Raw genomic sequence first — 18658 nt, 5'->3', positions numbered from 1 at the left:
TAGCATGACACCAGAAGACAAAGATGGCAGTGTTCAGACAAGTCAAGGGTCACCCTGACCCACACTGGCCCGGGCCACTTTCAGGGTGAGGGAAAGTGACCCAGTACATGTGCAGGCTCAGACCAGAGTCAGCCGGCCTGGTTTGCTGACAACCCCTCCACCCACCTCCTTCTCTACTCTCTGCAGCCCTGGCTGTGGGGACTTCCCTCTTTGTGTCCCTGCAGTCTCAGGGCACAGGCAAGGGTTCTCAGGATATAGACACTTGGGTCCAGACCCTGGAGGAAGTATCTTTTTAAGGAAATAGATGAGCAAAGTAGGGAAACTGAGGCCTGAAGAAGGCAAAGGGACCATCTGTCACATGAGAAGACAAGATTAAGACTGCAAGCTAAGCATCCCCATGTCTACATTTTCCTGAAGGGTAAACTGAGGCTCAGAGACTGGAAAATACCCGCAACTGGAAAAGGCAACCTGGGAGTAAGAAGAACCCCAGGACAGTCATCCTGGGTCCATCTCATGGAACCAAGACAGAGCTGCCTTCTCTGACCCCAACCTCAAGTTCAGGAAGTTGCAACACTTCCTTGTTTCCATAGTAACCAGCTACTGCTCCAGGAATACACTGAAATGTTTTCATTACCTCCTCTGTGCAGGCCCTGGGCCAACCTGTGAGGACACAGGGCGGAAAGAGGGGGTGTGAAGGGAGAGAGGCCCATTCCCAGCTCCAGCCTAGGATGATAGCAAGCAACTACGCGAGCAGAGGGGAGGAAAGAGGGAGAACCTTCAGTGGAGAACCTTCCCAGCATCTATCAGGGGGCAAGCTCAGGTGTACAGCTTCTGACTTGGCGTCTTAGGGATGAATAGGAGTTCACCAGACTGAATGAAGAGGCTAGAGAAAATGTCAAGGCTCCGGACTTGAGGTGCCTTGTACATTAGAAAGCGGCAGTGTGCCGTGTGAGCCTGGTGGCTCAGCTGCTTGGGAGGCGGAGCCAGGTGAAAAGGAAGTGAAAGGTCCCACCTATACCGTGGGGAGTGAGTTCAAGGTCAGCTTGGGCAACTAAAGAGATCTTGTCGACAAATAAGAAATTAGTAGGGATTGGCATGTAGCTCAAGACACAAAATTCTGGGTTTGACCCTCACCCTTGAATAATCTATATGTGATGATACCTGCCTATGGTCCCAGCACCTGGAAGGCAGCAGTTGGAGGATCAGGAATTCAAAGCATCCTCAGCTACAGAGTGAGTTCCAGGCCTGAAACCTCAAAAAAGTAGCAGAGGGACCTCAGTGGTAGAGTTCTCTCCTAGCATGAGTGAAGCTCTGGGTTTGAGCCTTAGTACTATGAAGGAAAGAGGGAAGGGAGAGAGAGAGAGAATGGTGGAGGGACAGAACTAGTACTCAGCGCAGAACACAGAGAGGAAGAAGGGTGGATCACTGACCGAGAATGGTCATGGTGACAGAGTAGGTACAGTAGCAGTGACAGTAGAGGTGACAACCCTAAAGGATTCTAGATAACCACTCTCTCCTAGGGGAATAGGACTGGGGAATGGACAAAATCCATAGCCTAGTTCTCAGCCTAGTGAGAGACACTCCATAACCTAGTTCTCAGGCTAGTGAGAGACGCTCCCTAACTGTCCCAGGGAAGCTGCCTAAGTAAGGAAGACTTTAAGAACCTTAAGAACTACACAGAGGTTGCTGCTGTGCTTGTGGTCCCCCATGCTGTGTGACTTGGTCCAGCAGGGATAAGGCCAGCCTCAGAGAGTGGAGGGCGGAGGCAGAGGGAGGCCAGAGCACTAGGGCATGAACACCCAGTATCTTCCTAGTTTTGTTTCCCCTCTCTGGGCCTCAGTTCCCTACCTGGAAAATGGGGAGAAGAGGGGGTTTCCTCTATTACCCCCTGATCCCACCCATGAATCATCTCTGGATCTGTGGGTTCTGGGAGGGGTCATGTCACCTGACACTGCAGCAACAAATCCAAACTGTGGACTAGGACAAAGCAACATCTGGTGGCCAAACAGGTCCGACACATGGGCAAGGATTCTCAGAGGGTAGGCAATGGTTTCTGGGGACCCTGGCTTTACTCTAAGTAACAACTGGCAAAATACAAGACAGTCCCACATGTACTGAAAAGTCTCTTGCTAGAGGATGGCAGTCACGGGCAGGCCATGATCAAGGGACCAGCAGTACCCCCCAGACACCACAGTGAACAAATACCTTCATGCTTGTCCTAGGCCCTGGAGAGCAGGGTCAGAGGCTTAGGACCCAGACCTCTGTAAGACAAAGCAGAAATCCCAAGCAGGGTTGCAACCCTGTTGACAGCCATAAAGGGCCCTGGACCTGAGCCTTACTCACTCCAGCGGAGGGCTTGTGTAGGGACAGCCACAGGCTGCATGGTTGGGATACCTCGGTTCCAGTACCAGCTCAACTAGCAACCTGTCCCTCTGGTTTAGACCCACTGGGCAAATGAAGGGTTGGCCCAGTCTGGGCTGATGTTAGTACCTGATGCATGTGGTAATCATACTCTGTGTTGTCTGACACAGTGACATTGCACAGCACCTGACAAGGGTAGGGCCTCCTGTCTGATGTTCCTAACAGCCACAAGGGATGCCACAACAGGAAGCAATGCCAGACCCAGGGCTCCTTACTGAGAGCCCCAAGCTCTAGAGCCTGAGAATGTTTGGGTGGGATGGGCTTGGACAGATGGCTGTGGGCAGTGCGGGACAAGCTGGACTCAGGCAAGTGCCAGTGGGAGGCGGGCTAGAGAGGAGGCACTTCTCACGTCCATCCTGCCCCCACCTCCCTGGACAGGACTCCCACCTCTAGTGGTGAATGAATGTGACAGCAAGAGCCTGAAAGACAAAGCCACCCTCCAAAAGCACCCAGCACAGGACCCTGCTTGCTCAGCAAGTGCCAGCCTCTTTCTTCCCCCTGTGTCCCAACCATCTGCCTCCCTAGCCACTTCCACATGCCATGACCTGAGGGTACTACTTCCCCATCCAGCCTGATGCCTTCAAACTGCCCAGACACAAAGAACATAAAAAGGCCCAGTGCACGCACGGGCTAGTTTTATTTCAACTTGACCCAAGCTAGAGTCATTTGGGAAGAGGGGCTCTCCATTGAGAAAATACCTCCAGAAGATCAACACGTACATAAGTCTGGAGAGCATTTTCTTAATTAGTGGCTGATGTGGGAAGGACCCAGTGGTTGTGGGTGGGGCCATCACTGGGCTGGTGGTCCTGGGAGTGCTAAGAACGCAGGCTGGGCGAGGAAGAGTAAGGCAGTCCGCAGCAGTCCTCCGAGGGCGGGCTCTGCATTAGTTTTAGCCTCCTGGGTGCTGCACTGAGTTCTTGCCCTAAATTTCCTGGAAGGTGAACTACAAGGTGCAAGAAGAAAGAAACCCTTTCCCTCAAGCTGTTTTGGTCATGGTGTTTTATCACAGCGATAGAAACCCTAACTTAGAAAATTTGGGGCCAAAAGAAAGCCATCTCCTCCAGGGAGTCCATTCTGCTTACACCATCCTGCTTTAGATTCGGCGGAGGAGGACCCGGGTGACACAATTGTGCTGTGTCAGAAAGAGAGGGTGAGTCCTGGATTCTTCATGGTGCTGGGATGAGAACTGGGCCCCGGGAGCCTCTCCTAGCTCCACGGAACATGTAACTTTTCAGTTGGAAGGAACCGATGGAGAGTGAGTCCGTTCCTGGAGGCACACAAAACCGTACACAACTCTATGGGGATGTCCCACGAAGGACATATATCTGTATGATAGGCATCAGAGCATGTGGCTGCCAAGATACCTCAGGGACTTGGGAACCAAAGGTCCAGGAACAGTAGAAATGGGCGTGCAGGGCCTCTGAACAGTATAACAAACCATGCAGCCTAGCAGCTGCCAGGGACCAGGCAAAGAGGGAAACTATCCAAGTCAGAAAACCCAAGAATTCTGAGGCCTGAAAGGATTCAAACCCTCTAAGCGGGTCCACCCCTGCATCAAGGGACCAGCTGGGTTGACAAGAAAGAGCAGAACTTCAAAGTCAGCTTAGGCCCGGTGGGGGCACTGAAGGCTCGCCCCTTCAGTAAGGGGGTTCAGCAGAGGCGGAGCTTCACAGCCCATCAGCAACACAAATCTAGAATTTCCCCCTGAATTTTCTGTTCTTCTCCCAGGAACTGCGACACAGTAATGAGCAGAGAGGCTAAAGGCCATTGAGCGGCCCCCCCTCTCCCTGCCAGCCAGCCAGACCACTTCCCAAAGTCCAGAAAGTCAGAAACATAAGGACCGTGAGCCTGGGAAATGATGTGCTAACCACAGTGGCAGATGGGGGTCACAATCCTCCTCAAGGCTCTACCCAAACTGCCTCTCTGCCTGCAAAGCATGCCCCAAGAGAAGGCCACCTCACTGAATCATGGCAGGCAGCTCTTCTGCAGGCCGAGTGTTCTCGGGGAGACACAGAAGCTTTGACCTGGTCTGCTGCCTTCCTCGGAGAAAGAGTTAGCAGACCGTCTCCCCACCTAATCCTCTGAGAGTGCTGCAGACTGGATGCAGACACAGTACATCCCATGCAGCAGGAGACAGGACTAGCTCCAAGGGACACAGGCCTATCTCAGAAGGTCATACCTATAACTATTCATCCTACATTCCTAGGACCACTTGACCCCGGGCCAGGTAATATGTCTCAGGAGGCCTCTTTTTTAGGAACTTTAGCCAAGTCTCTCTTCTTTCTTCAGCCTTGGTTTTCCCACCAGTAAAATGTCAAGCTGGATGAGAAGCAGGCTTCTAAAGACTGTGTCCTCTGAAGGCAGAGGTCACACACAGAGCTGGAGTGTGGCCAAGAGGAGTTTCAAGACGCGTCCAGCTATTCCTCTTATGGCCAGGGACTCCAGCCTTGCGGGTAAGGGCATCCATCCTTCTGATACTGTCAGAAGCAAGCTGTGGGTCATCTCTCCAGAAGATGGGGGATATGAGAATGAGGCTGAGTGCTCTTGACTCTAAGAATTCGTCTCAAGCAACTACATTAACAGTTTCTGGGGCGAGGGTATTGTGCTACCTCATCAACCATCAGGATATCATGATGCCATGATATCATGCCAGTTCATAATTGGCGGGTAAGGAAACTAAAGCCCAGAAGGGTCTGTGAGTGGCCAAAGGCGCCATTCTCTCCCCTCCTTCACAGGTGCTCTGCAGAGTTGAGCAGGTGCCGAGGCTTGGTCTACCCTGGGTCTTATGGCATGGATAGAAGCCAAAAGGGAAATTTTTGGCATCTCCAGCCTCAGTTTGCAGGAGGGAAAACAAGACTCTCAGACAGAAAGCCAGATAGATGACTTAGAACACTCTCCAGGGGTACCAGGCCTCTTGGTAGGTTGAGTTGAAATGTCTTTGGGTTATTATTGCCTCTACGACAGAATAGGTACCCCCTCCCCCCCCTGCGCCCCGTCATGTTTCAGAAGGTTCTAAAGACAAGGAATCAGAAAGCTTTGGTTGGTTCTGAGTCAGTTTGACCTTGAGCAATTGGTATATTGGAGGTAAGACTTTGGGAGAGCACTCATGACAGTGACTAAGGCTGCCACAAGCCAGGCACTGAGCACTCTCTAGCTTCCTAACCTATTGGGAGGGCGGTGTGTCAGTGATTGTTAGAGCATGAATAACTCATAAACAGACGTGGAGGCCAAGGTCAGAGACGTCAAATATAAAAGGTGGAGTTGAGAACAGACTCCAGAGAGCCAGAAAAATCCTGACACAAGCTGGAGAGACGGGTGTCCCAGTCCCTGAAGCACTTGCCCTGTGAGTATGTATAGCCAGTCCAATCTCCAGGACCCACATAAAAAGCCAAGGGTAGTGGTGCACTCTTACAATCCCAGAGCTGGGAGGCAGAGACAGGAAGATCCCTGACATTCACTTGTCAGCCATTGTAGCCTAATCAGCTAAGGTCCTGGTGAGAAATACACACACACACACATACACACACACACACACACACACACACACCATACAGACACACACACACACACACCACACAGACATACAGACTCACATACATATACGTACACACACATACCCACACATATATCCACTCTTACACTCACACATATCCACAGAGGAGGGTGAGAGCAGGGCTGGGGATTCAGTGAATGATTTCAAGTGTGTAAACAATAGCGACATCAGTGATATGCCATCCTCTCCCCTGAGCAAGCCTCTCCCCAGCTTCCTTGCGAGGGCAGCCTGCTGTAAGAAAGCCATCTTGGTGGACCTAGGAACTGTCCCTGAACCCCTCTGGGTTTGGCCTCTCCCCATGTGTCATCCAAAAAAACAAACAGAGACTCTGGAAGGACTCCCTGCACTTCCAAACACCAGGAAGACTCTTTCGGGAGAGCTCCTCGTTCTGTCTGTTCCTGGGCTAGGCTGCATGCCCGCCGTTGAAATGGTGCTCTGAGCTTCTCAACTGGCACAGCTGAGGTCAAGGTCCACCTAGGGTGCAGGGTGACGGATTGGGCAGGAGCCTTGAGGACAGAGCAAAGTCCAGACAGTTGGACCCTGAGCCAGGTACCTTTTTCCTCCAGCAGTTGTCACCTGGACCTGACACAGGTGACTTAGGGTGGAGCCAGCGGGTTCCAACCCTGCTTCCTCGTCCAGAGAGGAACCAACAGCAAGCAGACAAACCACCAACCATACAAGCTCAAGGTCACCATGGAATGGGTTGGGGGACCAGAGGGAAGGAAACCCTTGGCGTGTAAGAGTTTAGACTCTCTCAAGAGGAACTTGGGTTTGATTTCTTTCACATCAGCATTCTGTTCTCAAGTTACAGACATATACACACATGCACACACTCAAGCTTGTATACTACAAGAGGTTTAGAGACTGGCCTTAAAACAAACTCAAGGGTCACCCCTACCCTCCCTCCGTCCAGCTGGGCTCCTGAGCTAGATTATAAACAACCTTTATTGAAGTGCACTAAAGACTGGCCAACAGTAGATGTTCAGAAAGTGTCTAATGAATTCATGAACTGCCAGAGCCCAGGTTCTGGGTTTAGGTTAGCTCTGTATACTGCTAACTTTGACTTAAGTTAATCATCGCTTTCTAAGGTTCCATTTTCCTGAGCTAGAAAAAGGCAGACAGTCCGCTAACTCTATAGGCCTAGGAGTTCAAAGCCCAGAGAAGGGGGTTCTGAGGTAGAAGGGATATTTCTTCCTATGACCCACAGCTAAGAATATAGTGTGAGTCTTTTGGGGTTTAAGGGGGAGCCTCCAGGCAGGGAAGGGTTCTGTAGACCACAGACAGAGGAATCCCTTATTGCGAGCTGTTTCTACTCAAGCCAGACACCCCAAAGGAATTTTGGACAAGGAACCATTGAAAGCACAAGAGTCCTATTCTGACAGTCTCACCATCAGTGGCTTGGCCATGTCCTGGACTGCATTGAGTTTGACGGGCATGTGGGAAAAACCAGACAAAAGAATCAAACTCCCCCATATCTGAGGACAAGGGATAGAGACAGGCAGAGATAACCATGTGTGCACATCTGCATGTGTGCTAGAGAGGAAGAGAGAGAGGCAGGCATGTGGACCCACCAATAGGGGGACAGAAGGTCCATAGCTCTAGAGATTCAAAGCCTACTCTAATGGTCGCAGGAATAGCCATTCTAGTTGTTGAAGCCCCTGTCATTCCTTGTCACTTTCCAGCCTCAGCCTCCCCAGCTTCCCCACTGGTTATGACAAGGATTTGACCTAGGAGATCTTTAGAAGGACATATCTGTTCGGACAGCGTGCAATGCAGACATGCTATAGAAAAACACCCCTCCCCCAACACACACCACCACAACCACCACCACCCAAGAGACTTGGAAAGGCAGTTCCTATCCCCAACCTGCTGTCTAGGGCTAGGGCTGGGCTAAGCAGAGTCTCCACACACCGTCTGTCTTCAACAGCCTGCCACGGTCAAAACCTTGAAGTGGTTACAATTACAGCCAGGCTAACAGGATTAGGGGAGCGTTGAAATCTAAGAAATCTAATTAGCTCAGACACCCCAGCCTCCCCCCAGCACAATCCTGTAGTAACCCTGGCAGCTGGGCCCTAATGGGAGGGGCAGGCTCCAGGCCCTCAGGGCTCCTGTCATTACCTGCACAGGTGTGCCTGGCCAGGACAGGTCAGACTTCCTGGGAAGGTATCCTCTCAGCCTGCCCAGTTACCCACCGCCCACGGCCCCACCAATCAAAGTGGGTATCCAAAAGTGGCAGTCAGTTAGGCTCCAGATGACCAGGTGGTGGCCATGGGGGGCGGGGGAGGTGGGAGAATCCAGGGCCCCTAAAGGGCGGCCACCCTACATCTTGCAGGAGACTGACTCAGCCAGAGGAGGGGCAGTTTGAGTCACACTCTGTATCTATAGAAACCATAGCAGCCCAGGGACAATCTCGTTTCCTTCTCCAGGGCCAGGCAGAGCTGAAGCTGCCGCATTCATACACCTAGGCAGGCGGGCAGCATCTGAGGTTCAGTGTAAGTTCTAGATGGGTGACAGAGACCATGGCAGAGAGCTGCTAGGGGCGTAGACCTTGTATAGCCAGATGCTTGGAAGTCCACCTGCGACCCTTCCTGGACACAACTGCTGTTTCTGTTCATTCTCTCACTCTCGCCCCTGGGGCTCACACAGGTTTCTGTTGGCACAGCCCAGCATAGTTGGGGCTGTTGCTTGATGCGCTGTGATGTAGGGATCTGCGAAGCCTGGAGTTGAGTCCTGGCATAGGCACAAGTTCTTGGCCTCTCTCTGAGCTTTCGTTTCCTTCTCTGTTAAATGGAAGTAATTCCATACAGTAGCTGGCACTGTTGTTAACAGGATCAAACAAGTTTGGGGGAAAAAAAAAACGATTCTAGATGGACCCTACCAGGCAAAAGAAGGGGCTGTGGCCACGCCCTTTCTCAGTGCACATGGCAGGCGGCCAGAGGCTGGTGGATAATTATTTATTTGGACTGGTCTTTCTGCCCTTGCTGGACAAAAGCTCCTAAGAGTGTCTTGCATAGTTCTGGGTCTCGAGGGCCACTGTCTTTGCTCTGTAGATTCTCATTAAACACATGAATAGTCAATCCTGGGTCCCTGACCTGACCCTACCCTCATTACGCAGCTCCGCCCAGGTCAAATGCAATTCAAGGGAAGAAAGTGTCAAGAGGCAAGCCTGGTACCCTAGAGCCAATGGGAGAGATCCTCTTGGGCAGACCCTTCCCTGCATCTCTCTCATCTCAATAAGTCTGGGAACAGCCATTGGACTCCTTACCACCCCATGGACACATCATCACATTATGATATGATATATACATGTCCTACAGGACTCGGGCCTCATGGCTGTTAAGGGAAAACAGGTCTGTGCTTGGGAGAGGCCAAAGAATCTTCAGTCCAAAGCCAGGATTCATCAGGGGGTGTGGCTTTCCAGAAGGCGCATTACTAACTCACAGCGGTCCAGAACAGATGCTGCCCAAAGGTGATGAGCACCCTATCACAGGAAGCATGCAAGCAGGCCTGAGCAGTCAGCGGTAAGCTATCAGGGAGGAAAGGATCACGGAGCAACCTCTGGAAGATTTCCAGCAAACCTTACCCCAATCTGGCCTTTCTGCCCTGTACATATTCTACACCAAAGTCTGCCTAACTGAAGACTCCAATGTTTGCATCTCTCTCATCCCCCCAGCAACCATGTGGGATAGTAGGAGCTGTTGGCTTGAACCCATTTTACAAATCAGGAGACTGAGGCCCACCAGAGTGACCTCCCAGGCCACACAGCTAGCAAGCCACGGCCATCTGATTCGGTTTTCCCCCCTCCCCCAGTCTAGTGTCTGGTAGGTTTGCTGTGTGCTGTCTCCCAGAGGGTGGGTCTAACCTCAGACTCATGGCTGGAGCTTCCGGGCCAGGCTTCTCGTACCCAGGCAGGCTGGCACAACCCCAGCCTCAGCATATCTTCAGAACAAAGATCCCCTACCCCCTCCTCCTGCCCCCAAAGAGGGCTTGGGTAGAGGCCACTGTGTCCTGCTAAGATGATCCAGCAGTCACCAGGAGAAACTGCAATCACAGGGTCAGGGTCAGGGGTAATTAGGGCAGCGGCCTTTGTTATCTACACAAAACCCTAGGAATCTCATAAAGAAGCAAGAGAGGCAGGGGTCTGGCAAGGACCCACGGGAACAGTTATGAATGAAAATTTATGGGACCTGGTCACTATCCAGCAGGCCCTACATGCTGGTATCATGCCGCCATACCCACAGATGTTTCCCCCAATTCACTCGCTGCTGCAATTTCTTACAATATTTTACCCTAAGACTTGGGTCAAAACCACCCAATGAATGTGCAGCTGAGCTAGGTATCCAAGCTTCCTACACAGGGCCCTTTTGCCCTCAGACACTGAGGACATAGACAAACTTCAGGTTTGTGGATCTTCTCAGCCGGGTCCTTCCAGCTTCTGGCAGGAGTGAACCTGTGGACAACTGAGCCATGTTGGGTCATCTAAACAGTAGCCAGGGATGAAAATGTGGGATTGCTGTGGCTAGGGAAGTGTTATATGTGCACTCACACGGGGGTGGGGGGGTGTTGGAGCCCAAACCAGGTTTCTAGGTCTTTCTTCATGTGCCCTGGATCCCTCCCCCCACTTTTCCTTAGAATGAAAAAAAAAAAGAACATTTTGTCCCCACAAAGAAGCCAGCAGCCGTTTCTGCACAGACAAGGCTATTTATTCAAACTTTTTTCATAAGTCCAGTCCCCTCTGTGAGCCACTGTGAACAGTACTCAGAAAGTCTTACAACCACAGCTCAAGACTTGGAAACACTATAGCTCCTCCCCCAGCCCCAGTCACCAAGTTCCCAAGTCTAAGCGTCTGATTCGTATGAGAAAACTAGGTCTCCTAACCATGCGACTTAGGGACCAGTGATGCTTCTGTCCTTTGGAGAAAAACAAAACTACCCAAACCATAAAACTCAGAGGACAACACCATCTCCCTCCAAAAGCACTCCTGGCCGCACACGCTCCTAGGCAGATAGATAGGGCTTTCAATGTGCCTTTTGTTTGATGCTGGTGTTTCCACACCCTCTTCTTGAAGAGGGAAAGGTCAGCACAAGGCTCCCGGGTGTTCACAAGCCCTGCTCAGGGGCCAGGAATTCCCCCTTCTTTGGACCTCTTAAAAAACCAGCCCGGATAAGAAAGGCCACGAGCTTGCTCTCTCATTTAAACTTCCCAACTAGCTCACAGGCAACTCTTGCACACTCCAGTCACCGCGCGCGGGCAAGCATAGAGAGGCAGGCCAGAATCCACCAGCAGCCAAGTCGCCTGTTTCCCCAGCCCCCGCCACCAGCCCTTTATCTGTACCTTCAAAAAAACAATAATAAGCAAAACCAGGCACCTCTGGGAACAGCCTCTGGCCTCCTGCCCTGCCCTGTGTAACCAGCCTGTCCTCACACCCACGAGGGAGGGAGGAGACTGCACTAGTTAACCCTCTGGTCTACCAGGCCCAGTTCCCAGGTTGCAGCAGAGGCAAACTGTTGCTCAAGAAAACCATTGGCACCAGGAGGCAGCTGGAGCCAATGGCTCTCTCTCTATGTAGCGCCAAGGCAGGGGCTTCCACAGGCGCAGCCCACAGACCGCCCCTCCAAATCCCAGGAGTTGGTCCCCACTGTCCATGCCCAGGGCTGTCCACCCTCGGGGCTCCAAATGTCCCTGGCAGTGCAGAGAAGAGGGAAAGGCTGGCCGAGCGGTGCTCTCACCCCGCCAGCCCAGCCGCCAGCCAGCTTCTTGGAGATCTCAGAGAGAACATTTGTTTGGGCTGCCAAGTTAAATCTTCCTCCCTCATGTCAGGGCATTGGAAAAGCAGTCAGGGGAAAGGGGAAGGGGGAGAGCGGGGGAAGGAGCCGCGGGAAGGAGGGCGGGAGAAAGCGAGCAAGCTATCCAGGCGGGCAGGCTCTGAGCCCCAGTTACTCTAAGCACCGCCAGCCCAAGAAGCTGCGGCTACCGGGGCAGACGTTGACCGAGCTCTCGGCATCTAAGCAGAGATCTGGCCGCCGGGGCTTCCGGGGCTCCTGGGTCGAGTGCAGGATGCCAGGCTCCTTGAGCCCGGGCTGTGGGAGAGGCCCTTCGCCCTACTCCGGGCTGGAGGCACAAGGTGGAACTGTAAAATCTGAGAAAGGAAAAGTTTTCGGCAGGTAGAGGGAAGGGCAGAGTAGCCGCGCTGATCCGCTGTCCCCGGAGGAGGGTGGGGGGCCCAGGCCCGCAGTCCTGGCGCGCTCCCGTCCGCTAGCCCTCCCGCCCGGGTTGTTTACATTCCTGGAGTGTCTTTTAAACCCGAGGCTGTGGCCGGCTCCTGGCCTTCTCCCGCGGCTTCGGGGCAGTCTCCCGTGAAAATCTGCTGGCGCACAATGGCCAGGAGAGGAGGCCGCCCCTCTCCCGCGCCCCCACCACTCCAGGGCGGGGAGCTTGCCCTCTGCACCGCGCCCTCTCCCCGCCTGGCCAGCTTCCTGGACAGATGTCCCCGGCCAGGGGGCGACGCGCTCCCGCAGCCTGCACCGCGACACCGAGGCCGTGCTCCCCACTGTTTTCTCCCTGGCCCTGACGCCAGGAATGTGAAACAAGCTTTCAGAGCTTTCCTCCCACAATCCGGACCAAGCTTCAGCTCCGGCCCGGCCCCTCAATCTCCTCCCGGGTCGGCCTCCCACTCCCCCGGGGCCACCGCCGCCGCCGGAGACAGAGAGGAAGAAAGAACACGGGGAAATTACTTTCGTATTTGCAGCGCGCGCGCACACACGCAGAGACACATCTTCCCCCTTGGGCTCGACTCCCGACTGGGGCAGCCCCGGCCAGGCGTCGGCCTGAAAGCCCCTTCGGCTTCCGAAGCCGGAACGAGAAGCCTCGACACATCTCCTCAACGTGTCCTGCTTCAGTCACGCGCCGCATTTCCCTGGGCTATTCTCCCCCCCAAAACAACTTAACCGCGCCCCCATCTCCAATGTACAAAAGTGTGTTCTCCATAGTAATTCGGAGACACAACTTAACACCACCAACCCTTGCCACCCTAGAATCCAGCGCCTTCCCGGCGGCTCTCCTACGCACACAGGAGCACAACTTCACATCTTTCCAAAAGAGGCAAGGGAGACGCAGTCAGTCCTTCCCGGGTCCTCTCCTCCCTCCTCCGAATCCGCATCCTGGCCGGCCCCCCGACTGTTCAGAGCGCCGGCTAGGAGGCGCGCCGGCAGGAGGCGGGCACCGAGTCCGCGCGCACAACCGCACCGGCGAGGCGCCCCGTACACCCGAAGACCCCCGGGTCCCCGCGCTCATCCCGGGAGCCGCTCTACACAAGCTGGGCGCTCGCTGGTGGCCAGGGCCTCCGCCCCCGGCAGCCAGAGCAGCGCACCGAGCCCGCACGGCTGGCTTCTCTCGCCTGGCTAAAGCTAAACCTTTAAGTGGAAAGCCATAGTATAGTACCCGGTGTTCTCACCCCGACGATCCGCCGACAGCCGGTGGAAGCCTCGGTGCTAACGGGCGCTTGGCTCTGTCCCCAAACTTACAGGGCGCTGCGAGCACCACTGCCACCGCTGGAGGACGCGCCGCCGACACCGTCGTGTAGGGCAGGCTGGAGCCGGGAGGAGCGCAGCGAGAGCGCGGAGACCCACTCGGCTCCGACTCCGGCTCCGGCTCTGGCTCCTCACCGGCCGGGGCTAGGGTCAGCGCGCTGCGCGGGCGCTGCTCGCTTGCTCCGCAGCCCGGTCGCTGCTCGCCCGGCCGGCTGCTTGCTCTCCCGGGCGCCCGCCGCCGCCGCTCGCTTTTTTAATGTCCACAGACAGTGAAAAGGAACTCGGCGTTAGGGGGTGAGTAAGTGAATCAACTCGCCCGGAGCCGAGCAAGTTGAAGTGTCAGATTACATTGGCTATTCTATTTCCAAAGGGCCCCGCGCCGCCGGCCTCCCGCAAAAGCCGGCACGGAGTAATGGCTGGAGCGGAGTGCCGCGCCTCCAGCGCGCCGCTCTGCTTGCCTTGGTTCGCTCTCCATCTGCGCGCTCGCTACGCTCTCCCTTTCCCTTTCCTTTCCTTTTCCCTTCTTTTCCTCCCTTTCTTTCCAGTTACCATGTCTCAGCTCTCTTTTGGACCCTGTTAGGCTCCGCGCCACCCTCGGCCCTCCAATGCTGCCTGTTCTCTCTCGTCCCTCCTCTCGCCTCCCTTCGCAGCTCTTTAACGCCCCCCTCCCCGCATCCCATAAGTTTGGAGCGGGGAGATTGGTGTGCCTAGGAAGGGTAGGAGCAAAATTACTGCCAGAAGGCGTACCCCGCTTCCTGCTGGTCCCCTGCAGGGGTGCACTAAGGCCTCAGGTGCTGTCAGCTATCTGAATTGGGGTGACTGGGTTGCTAATGAGACACCGTGTGCGGAGCTTCCCCTGGAGACTTTGGGATTATTCCTAAAACGGGGTGACAGAGAGCGGGTGAGAGAACCCTAACCTTCACTACCACGGGTGACGTAGGGGAGGCTGAGGTGCGCCTCCACTGATATCTGAAAAGGAACGAGAGGAGCAGAGGGAACCTTAAGTCCCCACTGCTACTTGAAGTTAAGAGGAAGAACACCATAGTGCCTGGTAGGGAGCGCCTGGGGCGCCGAGAGCCGAGCGCTCCCGCTTTGCAGAGGTGGCTCACAACCCAGGGCTGGGCTCCACTCCCGTAGTGGTGAAGGGTATTCACGAGGTACAGTTAGGTGCGCCCACTTGCGGGGGGGGGGGCTTCGCCTCGCAGACCGGCCCCCAAATGCATCCAAGCGCGCACTCGCTTTGGCTCACGTCCATTGCCACTCACACAGAAACTCCTACACAAACGGCACACAGGTTTACGCCTACCTTTCAGCAAGGCACGCGTACTTCTCACAGCACGCATGACCCCTCCACACACTTGTACACACACTTTCCATCCCAGATATGCCCGTGCACCTGGAATCATACAATTGTACACACAAATATCGATGAGCATCATCCCTGATACGTTAAAAAAAAAACACGAGCCATTCCGTGCACTACATCTCACATTCACGTACTCATACCACACATGTTTCTCTTACTCCTCCACATCCCTTCCTCAATCCCACCCTCCTTCCCATTAGAAGTACTCTAGTCCTAAAGATAACAAGCGTCTAGGCTGGACACGCGCGCGCGCGCGCGCGCACGCACTCCCCTTCAGAGCAGGCGGGGGAGCCTTGGGTCTGTGCCCGTTAGGGACTCCAGGTGTGGCGATGACTCCGCGCTCCGCTTTTTGCAGGCAGCCACGGTGTCGGAGGCGAGGCGAGGAAGGGAGCTGGAATAACAAAGGCAAGTTGGGAAGAGCGCAAGGGGGCGCAGCCCCGGCCGGGCCGCGGGGGGAGCCCTGCACTGCCGGGTCGTCGGAGGCTGCTTGGCCGCCAGCCGGGGGAACCGGAGGTGGGGAGGAAAGGTGGGGGGAGAGGGGCGGAGCCGCCGCGTGACGTCAGAGAACAATGACACCGCTGGGGGCGGGCTCCGGCAGGCAGCCCGGGCGGGGGTCTTTCTCAGGGCCTGGGGGCGAGTGGATGAAGTCTTGGCCTCGCAAGGCGGCAGTTTGATTGACGAGGTCCGCATGGGAGCGCAGACGTGCCACGCAGACTAGCGAGAGTCCTGAACCTCCTGGGCGGTGATCATAACGCACCACGGGCCAACAGGGGAGCCAGCCGGAGAGCTCCCCACCACCACAGAGCCCCCCAGTTTAGAATATCTTTCAGAGGGCCGACTGATCTGACCTCGGCTTGAACTCCTTCAGGGCCAGAGAGATCACTCCTTCCATCACCAAGACAAGAAGGCAAAATGCGTTTGCTAGCTTTGAATCTATTCTCAAAGCTATGGCTGTCTGGCAACTGTGAACTCAGCCTGGAATTCCTGAGAGCAGACTGCGCCTCGGGTCCACAGGGACGAGGGTGTCTGGGTGCAGGGAAGCTACCTTTCCTGAGGCAAATTCTGACTCCTGCAGCTAGGGGGTGCAGGTGGGGGTGGGGTGGGGGAGGTGTTCATTTCTGGCCTCAGTCCTCCGACCTGTCACAGGAGATGAACTCTCAGTAACTTGCGCCACTACCCACCCACAGGTGGCAGCTGAGTATCCCGGGGGGGGGGGGAGTGGGTGGCATGAAATCACTTCCAGACCTCTAGGGACATTAGAATGGCCTGGTCCCAGTTCATGTCCAAGAAGAAAAAGAACACCTTCCCCCCCCCCCACCCCCTAGCCTGTGGGTGGCTGGGGGGGGTAGTCTGAGAAATCCTGGAAAGCTTGAAAGATGAGAAATCAGTTTACTGAAGGAGCCACAGGCATCCTGCTCTCAGTCACAGCATTGGCACACGCAGGAGGCCACCTCCATCCTCAGCACCAAAGCCCCTGTCAGCCTTAAGATGCAAGAAAGACCCACCCAACACCAGGGCCAGTTCCTGTTCCCTTGATGACCACTAAGTCAAGTTACTCAGCTCTGTTGGTCTTTTTCCAAATCTGTATGTAACCTGAGCTAGTCACCTCTAGGAAATGGAGAAAATGTGAGCTCTGGTGAACATTCAGGTTCAAAAGCTCCTGTCCAGAAGGCCCTACCCCCTTTCTTAAGAAAAAAATTACATCTCATGTATTTATCTATTTGAGGGGAGGGAAAACAAACGAAGATCAGAGGACAACTTTGGGGAATCAGTTCTCTCTTTCCACCAATGTAGGTCCTCGGGATTGAACTCGGATCCTCGGGTTTGGCAGCCTTTACCAATGATGAGCCATCTTGCGAGTCCCCAACTCCCTATTTCTAGCCTACATGTACATCTGGCAATCCAGAAGTAGCTGCAGAGGGTAGAGGAGTCTAGCAGGACAGAGTCCATTTTGCTTTCAGCCTTCCCCGCCCACCAAGCATGATGCTTTGAGGGTAATAACTCTGAAAAATCACACTCAGGGCTCTTGTGAGGACCCTATGCCCCAAGCATTGGGACTCCCAGACCTTGTTATCTCGGTTTCTCTGCCCTAGATTACTGGGCCAGTTGGCTCCCTCTGAAGTCCTACTGTGTGCTGAGTGAGGACATTATGCCATTCACTTACTGCCTGCAGTTAGGGACATTACTGTCCCCTCCAAAGGAAAGTGAACTATTGTCCACATGACAAAGTGAACTATTGCCCAGGCCTTCATTAACATGGATTCTTGTTAGCCAAGCACTCTGCATTCTTACCCAGAAATTCTGTGTTGCCCTAGACAAGTTGTTCTCCCTTTCTGGGTCCTTTATAAACTAAAGGCTAGGTCTCATAACACTGATCAAGCCTTGATGTTTGTCTACTGAGTTCCCGGTCTCAGCATCAGCAGCAGTAGGGCCTGAGTTGAAACAGAGAGATGGAAAGTACACTCTGTCCAGTCAATTCGGGTTCCTGTGTTCCCCCTGGCTCAAAAGGCAGCTTCAGTACCCACAAGAGGGTGGCTTGTGCGATGCAGGCTCTGCCTACACCCACCTTTCCAGCAGGTTTAAGTGCCTCTAGTTTCCTACCCTGATGGAACCATCAAGACTGAGGTGGGGCCTGAGCCTGAATCCCAGGAAGCAGAAAGTCCAAGGACCAAGAGGGAGGCAGTGATGGGAGGATCTGTGCAGCATTCAGCGAGTGTGGCCTCTGGGCCAGGCTGCCATCAGTGGACTGAGGCAGGGACTGACATAAGGGCACCAGTTCCTGCCTCTCTGCTCTGGAGTCAAAAGGCATGTGAAAGCGGAACTCACCGCTCCCTCTCCTTCCATGTCTCTAACCTGGCTGAAGGAAGAGCACAGAGGTTGCCTGGGTGCTCCGGGGTAGGGTTCCAGGTCTGGCTGCACCCCTAAGCTCATCTCATTACCAGCGATGATGCACATGAGGTGAACTTTGAAGCGCTTCAGGGGAAGATGTAACCACCGGCTAAGAACTATCTCTGTCTGTCTAAGCCCTTCCTGGACAGTGAGTAATGGGAACATAATTAGTCTTCACCTGTGGTTGACCAGGAACCTTTGGGTCCGGGCCAGTTCCATGCGTGTATCTTTTAGGAGTAGATGGTTGATCAAACACAGAAAACCTGTACCCTCTAGCCCAGAACCTCTATGTTCCAGCTAGATTTTTCTCCCTTTTCTGAACACTACAAAACTGATGTGCCAAGATTTCCAGTACTATGACTGCCTAGGACTCCTTTGTATTGGTTTCTTAGGAGGCTGGGGGCACGTTGAGACAAGGACTGGCCTTTGAACTCAGAGTTCTGCATTGGTTGAATGCTGGGATTACAGCTGTGAGCTGTACCCCCATCTGGTATGTGTCACCTTGTCTTGCCATCCTCTGATCCTTACAGTGGCACTTGGATGGGTGACTAAGATGAGCTACAGAGGGAGGCGGTGGCTGTCCCTGGGCCACAGGCCTGGGAAGCACAGAGACAGCGTAGAAGGTGGGCCACTTCCGGCAGCAGCACCCTCTCCCTACGGCTAGAGCTCCGCCAAGCAGCAGGCAGGGGCTGGCATGTAAAGGACAGCTGGAGAGATGAGCTCAGTGTGCCGAGGGCGGAGCACAGTGGCTTCCGGCCTCCATCCTGCAGCATCTTCACCCTGTGAAAGAGCTCAGGCCTGACATCGCATGCTCTTCACGCTCTCCTGCCCTAACCTGTCCCCGTGCTCCGCGACTTCTAGGAGAGCCGCCACTGCATGCAAACAACTCCTTGCATGCTT

General features: G+C 54.3%; 1 protein-coding gene across 4 annotated transcripts in view; it reads right to left on the bottom strand.

Annotated features, from left to right (window-relative positions):
* Zmiz1 (zinc finger MIZ-type containing 1) overlaps nucleotides 1-13845 on the bottom strand; it is a 203552-nt gene extending 189707 nt beyond the window's left edge. For 3 of the 4 annotated variants that reach the window (XM_052189896.1, XM_052189899.1, XM_052189898.1), the window contains exon 1: nucleotides 13498-13845. The gene's annotated coding sequence lies outside the window, so the exon portion shown is untranslated. Of the gene's footprint in view, nucleotides 1-13427 lie in introns of all 4 variants that reach the window. The other variant, XM_052189897.1, reaches the window with a different exon arrangement.
* Between the last annotated feature and the right edge of the window lie 4813 nt (nucleotides 13846-18658).

Source organism: Apodemus sylvaticus, chromosome 8 (assembly GCF_947179515.1).
Source record: "Apodemus sylvaticus chromosome 8, mApoSyl1.1, whole genome shotgun sequence".
Classification (NCBI taxonomy): Eukaryota; Metazoa; Chordata; class Mammalia; order Rodentia; family Muridae; genus Apodemus; species Apodemus sylvaticus.
The sequence above is the reverse complement of the archived record's forward strand: the minus strand, read 5'-3'. Positions and strand labels throughout refer to the sequence as shown.